This window comes from Urocitellus parryii, unplaced genomic scaffold (assembly GCF_045843805.1).
Source record: "Urocitellus parryii isolate mUroPar1 unplaced genomic scaffold, mUroPar1.hap1 Scaffold_67, whole genome shotgun sequence".
NCBI classification, from domain to species: domain Eukaryota; kingdom Metazoa; phylum Chordata; class Mammalia; order Rodentia; family Sciuridae; genus Urocitellus; species Urocitellus parryii.
The window spans coordinates 257,207-268,427 of record NW_027554122.1 but is presented as its reverse complement, the minus strand read 5'-3'; positions in this window follow the sequence as shown (position 1 = coordinate 268,427).

The following is an 11,221-nucleotide window of genomic DNA, read 5'->3' as shown; positions in this document are numbered from 1 at the left end:
GCACACTGTGGCAGCTTAAGCCTGAAAGAGAAAAAAATACAGGAAATGTATGAGTCACATAGAAAGGCACATTCTTACCATAACTAGTTATGGTAAGAACCAGCTATGATAACAAGACATGAAAGATTTTCTATTGGCACAGAGCTCTAACTATTTAAGAAGTCAGAGTTTCCTAGAAATAGTGATATTTAAGGGATTAGTTGAATTACAGACACACTCTTCCTTTACTCTTATCCTGGTTAATTCTTACTAATCCGTCAGTTCTAAATTTCCTGAAAACTTTTCAGTAACTGTTTTTGTACTTTCTTATAAATTTGATTTTTTTCTGTTATTATTCTATTTCATTCAATCCCATTTTTCATAAAAATTGACATATTCTTATTATATATCTATTTGTGTTTTATTCCTTTTTTAACTCTTATCTTTACAACTAGGCTGTAGGTTCTGAAGATTAGACACTAAATTTATTTTGATGAAAATACTCATCAGAGAATATTTGTTGAATGAATTCAGTAAGCATCAACTTGGATAAGAGTGCAGATCAAGCGGGAGTTCATAATCCACGTGAATCAACCGTGTAATATGATGTATTAAGAACTATGTAATGTTATGAACGTCCAATAAAAAAAAAAGAAAAAAAAAAAAAAAAGAGTGCAGATCAAGTATGAAAAATAGAATTATTAGGAAGAAGTCATGAAAAGCCACAAAAGAGAGATAGAGCCTAACATATTCATGAAACTGAAAGGCATTTCTTTCAGGTAAAGTACCATGAGCAGGCAGCAGTCACTTGGGAAGCACAGCTGTAAAGATTAACAGGAAATCACAAAGGGCATGAGAAGCAGTTTACCAATGCAATGTAAAACCAAAGATGCTTGTGATTTTCAACAGCAAAATAAAATTAACAGGTCACTTATTATGAGGCTTGGAGGATTGATTGTGACAGAACTGGAATCTGAGAAAAGAACAAAGTAAACAATACAATGATGTAAAAGAAGTCTGGGTTGGTTGTATTGCTAAGGTGACAGAAGACACGAAAAGTGAATGGACTCAGGACAAATTCAGGGCTGTAATTGAATTTCCATGAGAATTAAATTTAACAAACTTCAAACTAAAATTCTGCAAATTATGATTATAAGGATAATTTATAAATTTTAAATTGGTAGAAAATACTAGAAAGAAAAATATTGGCAGATTACTGTACTAAATATGATGATGACACAAAAGCATTCTGAAGACCCCATTATAAATACTATTCATATTTAGACAGCACATGTTGGTTCCTAGTGATTTCCTATTCATTTTTATATTCCCATAAACATACCTTAGTGATATTTTTACTATAATCATATTAATCATTTAAATTCGTCTCTATTTTTCCTTGTCCTTTCTTTCTTTATTATAATGATGAACTATTTCAGACATTGAGTGTAGAGCCTTTATTTCTTAAAGAATTCATTCCTTATAAAAAATTAAATGTGTATTATACATGTAATATTAGTCATGTTTATTTAGTTTTTTTAATAAAATACATTATGTGAAATTTTTTTTGATAAAAAGTCAAAATAAGGAAGATTCTAAATTACAGTATAGTTTCTTATGTTTATACTGAACACTTAATACAATTTGAGACATTATGTTGTATATTTAAAGAACATACTCTTTTCAATGAAACTAAAAGGAATTTTTAAAAAACTTCAACTTCTTACATATACATTCCTATGAACTTCTTTTATCTGATATTTAAAGTTTTCTCACCCAATCTTTAATTACAACATAATTAGAATGTCAAATCAAATACATTTACTTGTTTAGGTTTCCATTAAACCTGAACAAGTGCATCAGGTGATGATAAATGTTTTGAAGAATTTTATCTAGAGCCTTATTAAAACAAAGGTCATCCATAAAACAATCAACATTATTGAGAGAGATTTTTATTTGCTCTAGAGTAATCTAAGGCAAAGTAAGACCATCATTCTTTGCAAAGAGGAAAAAAGAGTCATTTCCATGAGCTTACTGAAGATTTTTTCTATTTTATTTTAGTAATAATAAAGCTATCAAGATGGAGTTTTCCAATTATAAAATCAGATGGCTCGTTGGGCAACTTAGTAGTGGCACTTGACAGAACTCTTGTGCTTAATTAACTCTGCTCAAAAAATTAGTAATGTATAATGCATATATGTGTTTATATATAACCCTAAAATATTACATGTAGATAATATATATTTTATATTGATCTTACACACACACACACACACACACACACACATATTAAGAGAAAGCGATTACTTTCTCTGAGAGTATAAGAAACTATGTTGATGATAAAACATTGTAAGAAATGTCTTTACAAGGAGAAACACATTATGCCTCAAAATGTTCAAAACAGTGAGAAAACCACAGGATAGCAAATCCACCACAGTACAATAGAACAAGCAAGCCTACGGATCAGGCATTCATTGAATGCACTAAGGTGTAGAAATCTCAAGAAAGCTAATAGAAAGTTTCACTGCACCTTTGGATATCATTCAAACTAACACAATCTTCTGAACAGTAGGAATAACGTTAAGGACATGTCATAACTGCACAGGTGGATACCTCACACCCAAATTCTACAGAACCATGTAGTCCTTCTGTGCTGCATAATACAGGTACTATGGAAGAATGTCTTCCTCACAAATAAATACACAACCAGAGTGCAGAAAAAGGATATAAAACACAACAGTACTGAAATAGTCTCTTGTTGTCTCCATATTTGGCAAGGGACGAGGATGCTTTAAGCAGCATCTGACACTTTAATGTTAGGAGGTGACAATGGATGAATGTGTCTTTGTTGAACCCATTTAGCATGGTAATGAGAAATATATTGCCATAGATAACATCTGTGAAGTAATATAAAAGGCCACAAAGTGTCTAAAAATGATGGCAAAAGGAGATTTATTCTTAACTCAGAATGTTGAAATTACTATGAAGCTGCCTTTATTTTTATCCCTACACAGAATTAACACTAATGCCTAGCATAGAAAGATATATGAGGACTAAATTGGGCAATTACTGCTTTCTATTGACCAAACAATGTTGCCATCCAATCAGCCCACCAACATTACCCAGTGACAATGTGTTTTCAAGGAAGTAAAAAATGATCGTAACCGCTTAATAATGTATTAAATGGCCCATGAAATATACATTAACCCAGTATTTTATTTTTTTCCATTCTTAGTACATATTCAAATAACAACAGGAAAGTAAGAATAAGTTAATCGTCAGACTTTAAGCACTTTTTTTAGGTTAATTTTATAGTATAGCAAAGCAAACATTAAACTAACATTCATTAACTACTTACTTTGTATTCAGTCTTTGATGAGGAAAGTACACTTTCAGATCAATTTGTGTATCAGGCTGTCCTTTCTACTGCCATAAATTCCACCTTTCTTGGGTGAGCATTCTATAATCAACTTTCACCATTTTTTAAATACATTTCTTCTTTAACATTTTGACATATCATTTTTATCTCAAAATCCCTGATAAAAATGCCTTCTCAAAGATCACCAAAGGACTTATCTGATGGTATTCAAGTGGTCTCTTTTGTGACTTCACCTCTTGGAACTCACCATTAGTCATCATCACCCATCTTTAGCCTCTTCTTGGGTTTTTCTAGCACCAATTCCTCTAGCATTTTTCTGAACTAGAGTCCACATATCACAACAATCCTTTGTGGGTTTTGTCAACATTTTCTTTTAAAAATATGAATCTTGAGGTGTTGAACATTTTTCATATATTTTTTGACTATTCATATTTCTTTGTGAAGTGTTGTTCAGTTCTTTTGCCCATTTATTGATTGGGTTATTTATTTTTCTGGTGTTATTGGGTTATTTATTTTTCTGGTGTTATTTATTTTTCTGGTTTTAGAGTTCTTTGTATATCCTGGAAATTAAATCTCCAACAATTAGATAAATTCAAATTAAAACTACACTGAGATTCCATCTCACTCCAGTCAGAATGGCAGTTATAAAGAATACAAGTAACAATAAATGTTGGTGAGGATGTGGGGAGATAAATAATACTTTCATATGTTGTTGTTGGGAATGGAAATTGGTGCAACCATTATGGAAAGCACTGTGGATATTCCTTACAAAACTTGGAACAGAGCCAGCATTTGACCCAATTATCCTACTCCTAGGTCTATACTCAAACAACTTCAAAGTAGCATACTACAGTGACACAGCCATATCCATATTTATAGTCGCTCAACTCACAATAGCCAAACTATAGAAACAACCTAGGTGTCCTTCAACAGATGAATGAATACAGAAAATATGGTATATACACACAATGGATGTCACTCAGCCATAAAGAAGAAAAATTATGGCATTTGCTGGTAAATGGATGGAACTAGAGAACATCATGCTAAGTGAAATAAGCCAATCCCCAAAAAACAAAGGCTGAATGTTCTCTCTGATTTATGGATGCTAACCCACAACCAGGGCAGGTAGGGAGGGGAAGAATAGAAGTACTTTGGATTAGACAAAGGGAAAGGAAGGGAAGGGTTGGGTGAAGGGAAAAGGAAAGACAGTAGAATCAATTGGTTTTAACTTTCCTAACCTTGTATTGTTATACATGACCAGGGTAACCACACATCATGTACAAAAACAAGCATGGGACCCTAAATAGAATAAATTTTACTCTATGTGTGTATATTCTGCCAAAATATATTCTACAGTCACATATAACAAATTTTTTTAAAAAAATTAAACCTGAATCTAAAAATTTTAGAGAATTAAAAAAAATGGTTACAGCAGCTTAACACTAGCTTATATGTCCCATGAAATAATCACTTAGTTTTATTTTTTGACCTTATTACAGATTAAAATAAAAATAGGAAAGTAATGATAAATTTCGAATTTCTTACTTATAATAAGGAAGTAAGAGAAAAATTACATTTCTATTAAGAAACGTAATTCAGGGCAAAGTAAAGGTGAAATTTCCCAGCTCCATCATCTGTCTTTAGCAAATATTCCAACTTCGCTTCTTACTTTGAGCATTGCTATGATAAATGCTGCCTTTTCTTCTGGCTTCTGATTTCTGGAAAACCATATGGGAATATGCAGGATACACACTGAAAAATATCTTCAGAAAGACACTGAGGTCTTCGGTGAGGGTCTCATGCCTGGTACACAAAGGGGGGCAACATGGTTCAAGTGGAAGTGGGCAGACCCCCAGCAGGAAGGGCCCAACCCCGGGCCTCAGTTTCCCTCCAGGAAAACTTTCAAGGTGTTCAGTGTCTTCAAGTGCTTGCTGAATGGGAGTGGGTTCTGCCATGCTCCTTTCCTCATCAGGCAGGCTAGGAGCGTTTATTGAGACAGATAAGTATCGATCATTATTATCAGGATGCAGCTTTGGGGACAAGTGATCAAATACAGAACAGGTATTTATCAGGAGCTTGAACTTGGGCTATGTAGGAAGAGAGGGCCCAGCTTCTTCCTATAACTGGAGACAAGTTGGAGAGGAAGCCAACCCCAGTTCCTCAGACCCATTGTCCTTCAGCACCAAGCAGGCCTGGAGCCTGACCCCAGAAAGCCATTTGTGGAACTGGATCATGGAGGGGCAATCATCATGCTGTGAGGACCATTCTATGAACCGTCCATGGTCACTGGGATCTTTTCTTGGCCACTGACCTAGCAAAACCCATGCCCCTGACCAAAGGCTGAAAACCACTGACCAGGAGCCCAGACGGCCTCTGTGGGCCAAGCTCAGAGCCTCCCAGAACACGAGCCATTCTTGTTTGGGAAGGTTGTATCATTCTCCCAGTTTCTCTAGGGTAAGGGAATTCAGAGTCTCTGAAATTGGCTGGTTCCCATACTACTTAAACTTTATGGCAGCACAGTATATTTTGGAGATATTATTGTGTATTTTATTCCATGCTCAGCTGGGCTGCAGCATTCAAACCCTGTGACTGCTATTGACCATTGCTATAATGTTTCAATATACATTTTTGGCAAGACATAACTCACATTTTAAAATATTAATTTCCCAGCCATCAGGTTCCTGAGTGCACTTCGATTTTTATTTTCCTGCAGCTGTATACCATGAACAAGGCAAAAGCTACTTCTCAGTTGAATACAGATTTTTCACTCATCGCCCACCCTCAGCCATTCCCAAATCACAGGGGGAATGACACCCAGATCTGTCTTTGTGAATTTTACTGTTTATGTCAAGCTCAGTAAGCAACCATGTGTCTATCCACCCTGGGGCAGAATAACAATGGCTAAGGGGGGAGTGAGCGGGAGGATGACTCCATTCTTTCTCTGCTGGGGAGAGGTGGGTTGGAAAGGGGTTTGGATGGGTTTACAGGTAGCCACTCACAATAGTCAGCAAATGACACAACACAGACATCAATCAGGGAGTTCATGGGCCAGCAGCTGCAGGAACCCTGGAGCTCAGCGTGGGGGCACCAGCCTGCAGGGCCCAACAAGGTTTGGCATTCATTGTAAAACCTTCCTGTCTAAGTTGGGTGTGGTGGTGCGTGTTCTTAATCCCAGTGATTTAGGAGGCTGAGATAACAAATTTAACAAATTTAAGGCCAGCCTGGGCAAATTGACCCTGTCTCAAAATCAAACATAAAAAGGCTGGAGGTGTGGCTCAGTGGTACTCAGGTCTGCCACCTGAGTTAAATGCCCAGTACCAAAACAACAACAAAAACCTTCCTGTTTTCTGTCCCCATCATAAGATGATCTCTAAGACCAACTTAGGTTTCTTTATGACTTTTTAGTTCACTTGGCTTTCTTAATTGGGTGGGAAGCCAGGTTATGCTTTGAAAAATGGGGACTATATCTTGGGCCAAGAAACTAGAGCACTTAATTTCTGGAAATCAGATTTCATGTGCTTGACTTGGGATTAGATTCTCCAGGGCAACAGTGGGCTAGGCTCAGGAGGAGCCTGAGGATGGAGGGTAGTTCATCACTGGCAGCCAGAGACCCTGGAACTCCTAGGGAGTCTAGACCCCAGCCTTACCTAGCCTGGCTCTGCCCAGGAGCTACAGTGGCCGTGGGAGGTTTGACCTGCCATGCCTGTGATGGAAGATGAGCATTCCCTAGGGGAGTGGACGGTGGGTGGGGCAGTGGCCCGGCTGGGCCTGCCTAGGGGTCTGAAGGTACTCACTTGAGAGGTCTCTGCCTACACCCAGAGCCAAGCCGTCTTTCATCCACAGAACGAAGCCATCGTATTCTGGGATGGCGCACAGCAACGTCACTGGCTGTCCGGATACCACCACCTGGTCCTGGGGTTGCTGGCTGAAGGAGTAGACTTGGCCTAGGAAGGAGACAAGCACTGTGGTCAGACCTGGAGGGTTCCCCTACAGTGCTGGAAGCAGAGCTGAGGCTGGCCCCGGAGACCAGGCCTCCCCAGGTGCCTCCCTTCCTACCCTTAGCTTTGTCCCCTTCTTTCAGGAACTGGCTCCAAACTCGAGCCCCTCTGCTCATCAATGCCTATCCCTGGCATTGGGGGTCTGCCACACTCCAGCTCCCCAAGAGGCCACCCACTCCCACATGCTGGGGCTGGCCACTCCCACTTTTCCTTGTTTGAATTCCTACCTGTCCCCACTTACTTGGCGAATGATGTGGTTTTAGTTCAACCCGAGGGTCCAATAAATCAGATTGTGGTTTGGATTCTCTTACTCTTGTTCTAGTGAACCAGAGGGGCAGGTGGTGGTGCAGTGTAGGCAAAGGTGCACTGGAGGGAGCTGGTGGCCAGGGCTCACCACATTCTCTGGCCTTTTCCTGTGCTGCTGGGACCTGCCCAGCCTTCCTCCTGCTTAGGGGAAAATCACCAGAGGAGCCGGTGTCTCCCATCCACACCTCAAAACAAGGTGGCCAAAGCCAACACAGCTCTCAGTTCATATTTTACTAAACAAACACACGGCCACGCGTACAAGATGCAGGCTCTGTTCTGAGGTTTTCAGATATTAGCTCACTCATATTTTCATTCTTACAACAAAGAAACAGTAAATACTAAAAATAGTAGGCACTATTTTTATGCCCATTTTCCAGATGCGAAAGCTAGAGAGAGGGAGGTGAGAAGTAACAGAAGCTGTGCTGCTCTATCACGCATCAACACTGGTCCCTGCCCTGCCTGCCACACTCATCTGAGCACCACCCACCTGACTCTGCAGGGAGTGGGCAGAGGAGGGCTTTGGGGTTAACTGGAGTGCCTAGGGATCATCTAGTGGCAGGTGAAGGTTGTGAATGCAAGTCTTCCGACCCTATAGACCTCGTTCTTTTCTACTGAGCTATGCTGATGCAGCTCCCTAAGCCTGGTCCTAGAATGAGTTGTTAAAGAAGGGAGTTTACATGGTCTGTGTTCCCTGGGCACTTACAATTGACCACAACATGAAACCAAGTCACTGAACATCTGGCACACAGTGTGATCTATATTTACACACCCCCTTCTCCTTCTCCTGTGGTTCATTTAATATATTTCAGGGCAGAAATATCCCCAATTTATGACAAAGAAACTGGGATCAGAGAGGCATGGCAGACTGCCCAAGGTCACACAGCTAACGAATGGTGGTTGGGCTAGGGTCCATCTGAGTTCTGAGCCCTCACTTTTCCTCTACCCGCTACCCTGCAGATATAAATGACCAAGAGGAACCGAAGCCAGTGCAGCCTCTCCTCTCCCACCTGGCACCACAGGGGTCTTGGACACTAGCTGCTGCTCTTGGAAGGGCCTAGCCCCAGGCCCAGACCACACATAGGGCTCAGCTCTCAGCAGCAGGTGGCCTCAGGGAGGCTGGTGGTGGCAGCAGAGGGTGTGGTGGAGGCCCCTGCCCCAGAGCAGAGGTGCAGCTCCACACCAGAGAGCGTGCGGCAGGCAGGCAGGCAGGTAGTGGGGTTCACAGCCTGATGAGATCCTGGCACGGCTCTGAGGAGTCTCATTAAAAATCAAATTGGTCTTGAATTGTGGGAGTAACACTTCTTATTCTGATTTGAGCTTTACAAATTAGATTTCATAGGACATTTTAATCAGTTGTGTGGTGGATTTCTCTCTCTGTCTCTTCAAGTTTTCTGTTGTAATTAGACTGTTTTTGGCACCAAACAGAAAAGGAGGGAAGAGATGAGAGAGGAGAAAGGGGAAGAGGAGGGGGAGTTTGGAGAAGGAGCTGAGGAGGGGAGTGAGGGGCAGGAGGGGAGTAAGGGGCAGGAGAGGGAGGAGGGAGGGAAGATGGAGGAGGAGGGAGGGGAAGAGGGGGGAGAGGAGGAGCAGGAGGGAGGGGAGGAGGGGGAGGAGGAGGGAGGGGGGAGAAGGAGGGGAGGAGGGCGGGGGAGAACGCCTTCCCCCAGGCCCTTTTTTCCCTGCTGTATTGGTGATTTCACAGCTCATTCTTTTATCTCAAAATCTTTCCTGGAAGAAGGACAATGTCAAGGCAGCCGTGGTAACCGCCAAATATTGTGCTATCAGAGAGAATTATCAGGTTGTCAGCCTGGAGCTGAAGGGGCTGTAATGAGAAGTCCCTAAATGAAGTGGTGCCTGAGTCCTCCCAAATGTCCCTTATTAGATACAGATAATTGTCCCATTCGCCCTCCGCCCCTCCAGCCTGCTTCTGTTTGGAGGGAGCAGGAGGGGTTGGGTGAGGACATCTGGGGAGTTAGGGGTGCAGGAGGGATCCCCAGAGCAAGGGTGAGTCCTGGACTGTCACCATGGAGACCGGGCTCTGGAGCTCAGCACAGGGCTGTCTTCAATGCCTTCTAGCTCAATGGACGCGGTGGGGGTGGGGGCGGGTGGTGAACTCTGCATGGTCAAAGTCCCCTGGATGGTGTCTCAGGACCAGGATTTGGGGGCAGGCACAAGATGCTTCTGAAGAACTGCCCAGGGTTGCGCAGAGTAGAGAGGGTCCTGAGTGGCTCACTAGAGGGTCTGAGAGGGCTCTAGGGCACGGAGCCCCAAAGTCCCCTGAAGGTTGCAGTGCTCACACTCTGTCTCTTTGGACCTGTTGGAATTTTCTATGGAAAGAATGTTCCTGGGGGAGATGGAGACACAGGATCATCTCAGAAAACACCAAGGGGACATGCAAAGTTATTTATTATCTTAGGGGGGTTAGTGATGAGTACTCTAATTGACAGTCTTCCTTTCCAGTCCAATTTTAATTTTTGTGCAGTATGTTAAGCCACTAAAAATACCTTTGTTTTCTCTGAAACCTGAGATGCTTTTTCAGATTTTGGGGGTTGTTTTTACAGTATTGCGACCAAACCCAGGGCTGTGCCCAGGCTAGGCAAGCACCCTGCCATGAGCCACACCCCCAGCCCCTCATGGATCTTATATTGCTATTGATTATGTGGAGTAGATGAGAGATGGGGTGCTGTGGAGGAGAGGAGTGGAGGGACGGGCCCACTCTCCTCACCTGTGCGACAGATCTTGAGGTCTTCCTTGCCGAGGGCTCCTGGGAGCACAGTCTCAAGCCATGGATGGGTGTCATTGCCCAAAGAATGCTCTTTCCCGGTCCCTTGCTCCCTGCTTTCTTTTCCCCATAGGATCTTCTACTCCAATGCAGTGAAATGTGATGGGCCTGGAATCATTTTCTCTAACCTCCTGGAGATGATCTTGAGTGGACGGCCACTCCTCCAGCACATGCGTATTCTGCGCACCTTGACTGACACCCGCTGTGAGGCAGGAGCCCTGTCCTCTCGTGGGAAATAGGTGATGGGCCTGGAGCCTCGTCATGGGACCTGGGCCATTGGAGTGAGTGAGCGCGGAGCAGGCGCTGAGCCACGGAGCTCCTGCCCTCAGTGTAGCCTCAACACGCCCAGCACCTGCACCCCAGGTTGCCACCTCAGGGTCCCATTCTGCCCGATGACAATGAGGAGAAGCCTGGCAGTCAGTGCCACCTCCGTTGTCCTGCCTCTCTCTTTTTAATTCCGTGATCTGGGGAAGGGACCAGGGCCTTGCGTGCTAGTCAGTTCTCCGCCCCTGAGCTGCATTGCCAGCCTTCCGGCACCATTTTCCATCTGTCACCATTTCAGAGTCTGGCCCAGATGTCCTCCGCAGCTCTCTCGGGCTCATCCTTTTGTCTCCATTTCCTCTGCTACAACCCAAGGCCCGTGCCCTCATTGCCACCCCCTGGATTCTTTCGACACACCCCGAGGCTTCCTCACCCCCACCCCCTATTGCACGTGTCACCCTGGATCTTCCTTCTTAAGTCAGCTCTCTCTGCCACCTCTCATGGCTGTGCACTGTC